Source organism: Equus caballus, chromosome 2 (assembly GCF_041296265.1).
Source record: "Equus caballus isolate H_3958 breed thoroughbred chromosome 2, TB-T2T, whole genome shotgun sequence".
NCBI classification, from domain to species: domain Eukaryota; kingdom Metazoa; phylum Chordata; class Mammalia; order Perissodactyla; family Equidae; genus Equus; species Equus caballus.
This window is the reverse complement of record NC_091685.1, coordinates 14,357,667-14,364,869: the sequence shown is the minus strand read 5'-3', so window position 1 is coordinate 14,364,869 and position 7,203 is coordinate 14,357,667.

Sequence of the window (7,203 nt, the reverse complement as noted above, 5' to 3'; positions counted from 1 at the left end):
GAGCCCTGATGGCCTAGTGGTTAAAGTTCTGTGCTCACCGCTTCGGTGGTTGGGGTTCACTTCCAGGTCATGGAACCACACCACCCATCTGTCAGTTGCCATGCTGTGGCAGTGGCCCACATAGACGAACTAGAATGACTTACATCTAGGATACACAACCATGCACTGGGGCTTTGGGGAGGAAAAAAAAAAGAGGAAGATTGGCAACAGATGTTAGCTCAGGGTGAATCCTTCCCTGAAAAAAAAAAAAAAAAAGATAAGTTTTTTAGAAAAAATGTATAGATAATAATAAATAAGTAAAGCTATTTTCCCCAAAGGAAACAAGCTATGGAGCTGCACATCTCTGCCTACAATTCAGCAGAGGTCACCTTGCATGTGACCTCACCAGGCAGAGTGCTTTAACTCCCGGGGCCACAGGTGGCTGTGGTATCTCGATTTTTGACTGCCGTCTTTGTTTCACATTCGCAAAACTACATTGCCCATTTGAGTGGTCTCCTGGGAACTACAGTACGGTCTCCCCTAAAGGGGTATCAGGTCACCACCTCTGGCAAGACAGAAAACTACAGGGGGCTTTGAAATGACAGTTTTTTCAGCTTCAGGGAGCACCCAAAACTTCCCTCTAGATTCATTGCAGTCAGGAATCAAGGCTCAGGGTTCCACGTGCTCCCCCTGCCCTTGCCAATGGCTTTCCTCCCCTCTTGTCCAGGGACTGCCATATTCCCCTGGCTACAGACCCCTGCGACACAGAGTGTGTGGGCCAACCGACTAGCTAAGGTCTCATCTTGAAATGGAGAGGTTGGGTAGAAAGCAGAGAGATCAGAGAAAAGATCTAGGCGAATCTGTGCCATGTGCGATCACCTTTCTTGTTCACAGGAGTGGTTCTTAACCTGCTTCGGAGTTTGACAGTCCTCAAGAGAACCTGATAAAAGCCAAAGAGCTTCTCCCCCAACAAAATGCTGAAAAAACCACTGATGTGTAAATCTGGTAAACAGGTGGTCCACAGACTTTCTGAAGCTCATTCAGAGAGTCCTTAGGAGTCCATGGCCCTCGAGGTGTGATGCCCTACTCTACATACTATTATAAATGTCCTCCTCTGGCTCCATTAATCCTTCCACCTGTACTCAGGACCCCATATCAGGGCTCTCTGTTCAATTAGGTACAAGCCTCCCCATTCTTCAACTTTTATTCTCTTGAATTCCTCCTTTCCCTCCACATTTAAACTTGCTCAAATATATCACAAATACAAATATCTATATTGTCTGCTTCCACCTCTCCTCCTTCACTAAAGAGCTCTTGCTGAGTCACCACGGGCCTCAACATTACTAACCTCAAAGGCTACTGCTCAGCCTTTAGTCCTTTGAACTCTCAGAAGCGCTCAACTTTGTCAGCCCTCCTTGAAAACTTGTCCTCTCAATCCCATACTCTCCTGGTTTTTCTTCCACCCCTCTGCTCATTCTCAGACCATTTCGGGGTTCCTTTTCTCTCTCTGCCTCTTAAGTGTTCCTCGTGGCCTGATACAGGCCTTCCTCTCTTCCCATTATACTCTCTCCTGGAGCAACACTGTCTCCTCCATGCCAATGATGCTCACATTGTATCTCCAGCCCAGACCTTTCTCCTGAGCTCCCAGCCTGTATTTCCAATACTTCTATCTGCATAGCCTCAAACTTAACATATCTGTCCCCGATATCTTCTGCTCACTCCTTCAGATCCACTCTCGGCCCTGCTCTACCTCTCTCTGAGCCTCATATCAATGGGCTTCCCTGCTCTCCAGCCTCTAAATCTCCTCAGGGTTCCCTCCTCACTGAATGGCAGCAACCTCCATCCAGTGACACAAGCCAGAAACTTGGGCAACATCCTAGACTCCTTGAGCTTCATCACTTTCCTTACCCACTGGTCCTCAGCTCCTTAGATCTTGCAAGTCCATCCTCATTTCTCTATTCCCAGTGCTCGTCTGTTTAAGCCTGCATGATTTTTGGGATGGTTTATAGTTAATCCTCCTAACTGGCCTCTTTGTCTCCAGTCTTAGCTCCCTCCAGTCATTCTCAACCCTGAAGCCAGAGAAGTCACCATTCTCTTAACATTAATTGAGCACTAACGATGTTGAAATGGGCTAGTTTCAGGGATTCAGAGGTCAGCCAGAAACATGTTCTGCCATTAGGGAGACCACAGGTGGAGGTAGAGGTGGGGGAAGGGTTGCCAGGTTTAGCAAATAAAAATACAGGACGTCCAGTCATATTTGAATTTTGGATAATAAATACTTTTTTTTTTAAGTAAGAATGCCTCATCCAATAAATGGGATGTACTTATACGAAAAAAATTTTTGTTGTTTATGTGATATTCAAATAGTTATAACTGGGTGTCCTGTATTTTTCTCTGGTAACCCTGGGTGGGGGGAGGTAAACCAAAAATTTCAATCAACCAGCCTAAGTCCCCAACAGAAGTGTGACTGGGGTACAGTGATGTATGTCAAGGTAGGGGAGGATTCTATACTCACAAAAGGAATCAGTTCTACCCGGATGGAAGGGGAAGAAGAGCCAGGAATGTCTTTGTGGAGAAGATGGCACTTGAACTGAGCCTTGAGAAATGGAATATTTGCACAAGGTGGATGAAGGGCACTGGGCCTGTACCGGTTGTCCTTTATTGCCTTCATTGCCTCTCAGCTCCAAATTCACCCTTGTCATGGCACATGCCCTCTCCAGCAACGTCTGGGCCTCAGCCTTGGATAGGGGTCAGGGAGCGCCTCTTCCTTGGGCTCCCTCTCAGCCCTAGGTCTCTGCTACTCCTGTATTCTTTAGAGTTCTCTTCACTTCTTACTAGCCAGTCCCTCATTACTTCCATCCCCGTTACAGTTTAAAATTCTTATATTCAGCTGCCCCTGTGTGCTCACTGTGTGGTTTCTCCTGATTGGCCCCAGCCTGACACAGAGCCTTCTCAGCAGAGGCAGTAGCACGAACAAAGGCAGGGATGTGGGAACAGCCTGGTGTGTTCCCGGGATAGCCAGCCATTTCATTTAGAATTGGGGGAGGTCCCTCACCAAGACAAAAGGCAGGAGAGATCATAAAGGGCCTTGAATGCCATCCCAAGAAGCTTGGACCTTGTCCTGAGGGGGAGCCACTGAAGGGTTTGAAGTGGGATTGGCTAGAGATGTGTTTCAGATGGATCACTGGCTAGATGGACTGGAAGGGGCAAGGCAGGTCAGAGATGTTCAGGCAACAAGTGCTGGAACCTTGATCTAGGGCAGAAGCAGTGTGGAAGGACAGAAGTGAGGCACAACAAGCAGGACTTGGTGACGAACTGGTTGTGGGGCCTGATGAAAGGGAGAGTTTCCAGGTGTCTGGCTTGAGTGACTGGTAAGGAAAGTAAGAGATGCAGTATTTTTAGCATGTGATGGGGGTAAGGTATGGGGGAAGTCATGAGATCGGTTTTAGACATGTTCACCTTGAGGTGCCTGTGACACCTTCAGAGGGCAAGGAGCCCCGTGGCAACTGGCTATGAGGGCCTGGGACTCAGGAGACTCTGGGCCAGAGAGACTGGGGAGTCACAGCTCAAAGCCAGGGGAGTGGTGAGATATCGAGGGGAAGAGGAGAAGCAGAGGCTAAGGCCTGCAGAACCAGCATTGAAGGAACAGGGAGAGGAGGTGGGACCGGCCTGTGAAGGAGACCAAAAGGGAGTGGTCAGAGCAGTAGAGAAAACCCCAGCAGGACAAGAGCCAAGTGCAGGGGAAGAATCAGGTCACTAAGGACTGGAACTGCCCGTTTGATTTTCTTGCAACATGGTGGCCTAAGGACTCAGGCTAACCTTCTTCCCCAAAACAATTAAAAATATTAAACAAAGTATATCTATATTTAAAAAAATTTTTTTTAAGATTTTATTTGTTTTTTATTTTTCCTTCTCCCCAAAGCCCCTCAGTACATAGTTGTATATTTTATTTTATTTTATTTTATTTTTTTGAGGAAGATTAGCCCTGAGCTAACTGCTGCCAATCCTCCTCCTTTTGCTGAGGAAGACTGGCCCTGAGCTAACATCCATGCCCATCTTCCTCTACTTTATATGTGGGATGCCTACCACAGCATGGCTTTTGCCAAGCGGTGCCATATCTGCACCCAGGATTCAGCCAACGAACTCCGGACCACCGAGAAGCAGAACATGCGAACTTAACCGCTGGGCCACCGGGCCAGCTCCATAGTTGTACATTTTAGTTGTGGGTCCTGCTAGTTGTGGCATATGGGATGCTGCCTCAGCATGGCTTGATGAGTGGTGCTAGGTCTGTGCCCAGGATCTGAACTGGCGAAACCCCGGGCCATGGAAGCAGAGTGTGCGAGCTTAACCACTCGGCTGTGGGGCCAGCCCCAAAATGTATATATTTAAAAATTAAATACATCTATGAGCTGGCAAACACAATGAATATTCAGACCAAAGAAACAAGTGAAAGCAGGAAGCTGCGTAGGTGAGAAGAGCTCTGCAGTTGGCTTTCACTTTGAGGGCATTCTCCTTACCTGGTGAACCTGAGCTTATGTGAGGGCTCCCTGAGCTTATGGTGGGGAGTCTACTCGGAAACTTCTCCGTAAGGCCAGGATCCCAAAGTGCTATGCCCACACTTGAGGGTGACCTGGAAATAAACTTGTCCCTCCTCTCCCCAGCTGCTCTCCAGGGGACTACAAAGAAAATCGCCTGCATTTAACCTCAGTGCTAAGTGGAAGAGGAGAAAATTTCCCTCGAGAATTTTTAACTACAAGCAGGCCCTCATCTGGTTTTGCAGACCAAATTCACACTCTTTTGGAAGGCTGAAAAACTTCAAACTGAGAAGTTAATTTGCCACGGACATGGATTGCTAGTGCTTCCAGGTGACCAACAGAGGCCCCCTCTCCTCTGCTGCTGGGCTTTGGAATGCTCTCTCCTGAATCTGGGGAACCCTCTCAGGGTTGTCACAGGTTCTGGCCCCTATATGTCCTACTCTTGTCCCTCAGAAAGAAGAACATGTCTGTAACTAGCTCCCAAGACTCCTTTCCCACTTGGCTCTAAGCTATCCTGAATTGCCAGCCACATCTCCTGGAAGTCCTCTTTGGTCTGGTACCCAGAAATGCCCCAACCCTCCCCAGGGCCTACTTCCATCTGTCTGTCCTAGTTGGTGTTTGTGAAGCATGTTCAGGAGCATCGTTGGTGAGACTTGGCTTCTCTCTCTGCCAGGGGAACTCTCAGGCACAAGAGGAAGCCCAGATTGGAGGCAGGAAGAAAACTCACATTGATCAAGTTGTGGCCTCTGGGCTGGGCCCTATTCATATACCATCTCAGTTTGTCCTTCGCTGGAAGAATTACTGGTTTCATTTTTTTTTTTTTTTGGTGCTTTTTTTTTTAATTAAGGTTATAAAAGTTAACATCCTTGTGAAATTACAGTTGTACATTATTATTAGTCATGTTGTAGGTACACCACTTCACCCCTAGTGCCCTCCCCCCACCCCCCTTTCCCCTGGCAACCACCGATCAGTTCTCTTTGTCCATATGTTAACTACCACCTATGAGTGGAGTCATACAGAGTTCGTCTTTCTCTGTCTGGCTTATTTCACTCAACATAATACTCTCAAGGTCTATCCATGTTGTTGTGAATGGGACAACTTTGTCCTTTTTTATGGCTGAGTAGTATTCCATTGTATATATATACCACAACTTCTTTATCCAATCATCAGTTGCTGGGCACTTAGGTTGGTTCCATGACTTGGCTGTTGTGAATAATGCTGCAATGAAGGTAGGGGTGCATGGAGCTTCTGAAATTGCTGATTTCAGGTTCTTAGCATATATACCCAGTAGTAGGATGGCTGGGTCATAAGGTATTTCTATTCTTAACTTTTTGAGGAATCTCCATACTGTTTTCCATAGTGGCTGCACCAGTTTGCATTCCCACCAACAGTGCATGAGGGTTCCCTTTTCTCCACAGCCTCTCCAACGTTTGTCACTCTTGGTTTTGGATATTTTTGCCATTCTAACAGGTGTAAGATGATATCTTAGTGTAGTTTTGATTTGCATTTCCCTGATGATTAGTGATGATGAGCACCTTTTCATGTGTCTATTAGCCATCCGTATATCTTCTTTGGAGAAATGTCTGTTCATGTCCCCTGCCCATTTTGTAATTGGGTTATTTGATTTTTTATTGTTGAGTTGTGTGAGTTCTTTGTATATTATGGAGATTAACCCTTTGTCAGATAAATAACTTGTGAATATCTTTTCCCACTTAGTGGGTTGTTTTTTTGTTTGTTTTCATTATTTTTAAAGTGAGTTTCAGAAGAAGTCATGGTCTTATGGCCAGAAAGAGGCAGAGACAGGTTTTGAACACAGGCCTAAGCCCAGAATTTGTGCTCTTGACCCTTCCCTCCCCGTTTCACAGTGAAATCTCCAGTCAGCATCAGGGCCAGGGTATTTCACACCCCTAGGCACAGACCTGGAATCAGTTACCTTATTTTGGCTTCCTGTTTCCTCCTTCCAGATTTCCCCTGCCTCTACTCTTTCCTCCTTCAATTTATCCTCTGTACTACAGATAGATATTTCTAAAATGCAAATCTAATTCTCACTGCCAATTTGAAACCCCATCATGGTTTCATATTGCACTTATCCTAAGTCCAAACTCCTTCAAGAGTCCACGCCTCCCAACTTGTCTTTCCAACCTCATCTCTGTTACTCATCCTCTCCCCCTTCCTTGCCCCACATATATCCCCTTAAACTGAATGCAAATTACTAGCTGTACTTCGAAGACTTTCTTGATAAATATTTGTTGAATGACTAGATTCCCACTGGACTTTGCTTCCCAGCTAATTGAGCCCCTCTCCTCCCCAGGCTCTGTTCTTCAAGCTCAGATCAAGTTTCTTCTCCTCAGGGAAGCCTTCATCCACCTTCTCGGGCCTTGGTGGCTATTGCCAGTGCCAGCTTCCTCCACTGAACACAAGTACAGAGGTCCTTTCCCTTTTGATAATTTTTCCCCCTGCTGGGATAGCTGGCAAGAGTTAACAAAAGGACAAGTGGAGGGGTAGGGAATAGAGATGGCTGGTCTCTCTTACCCTAACTGTGTGCCCAGGGATAAGATAAGCTTAATTTTTCCCCTGCCTTGGTTTGCTCATCTGAAAACAAATAAAAACACCCAGCTCAGAGTTGTTGAGAGAATTGGACCTAAAGTCTGCAAAGTACTGTTCCTAGCACTTAAATGTGAACTATTAT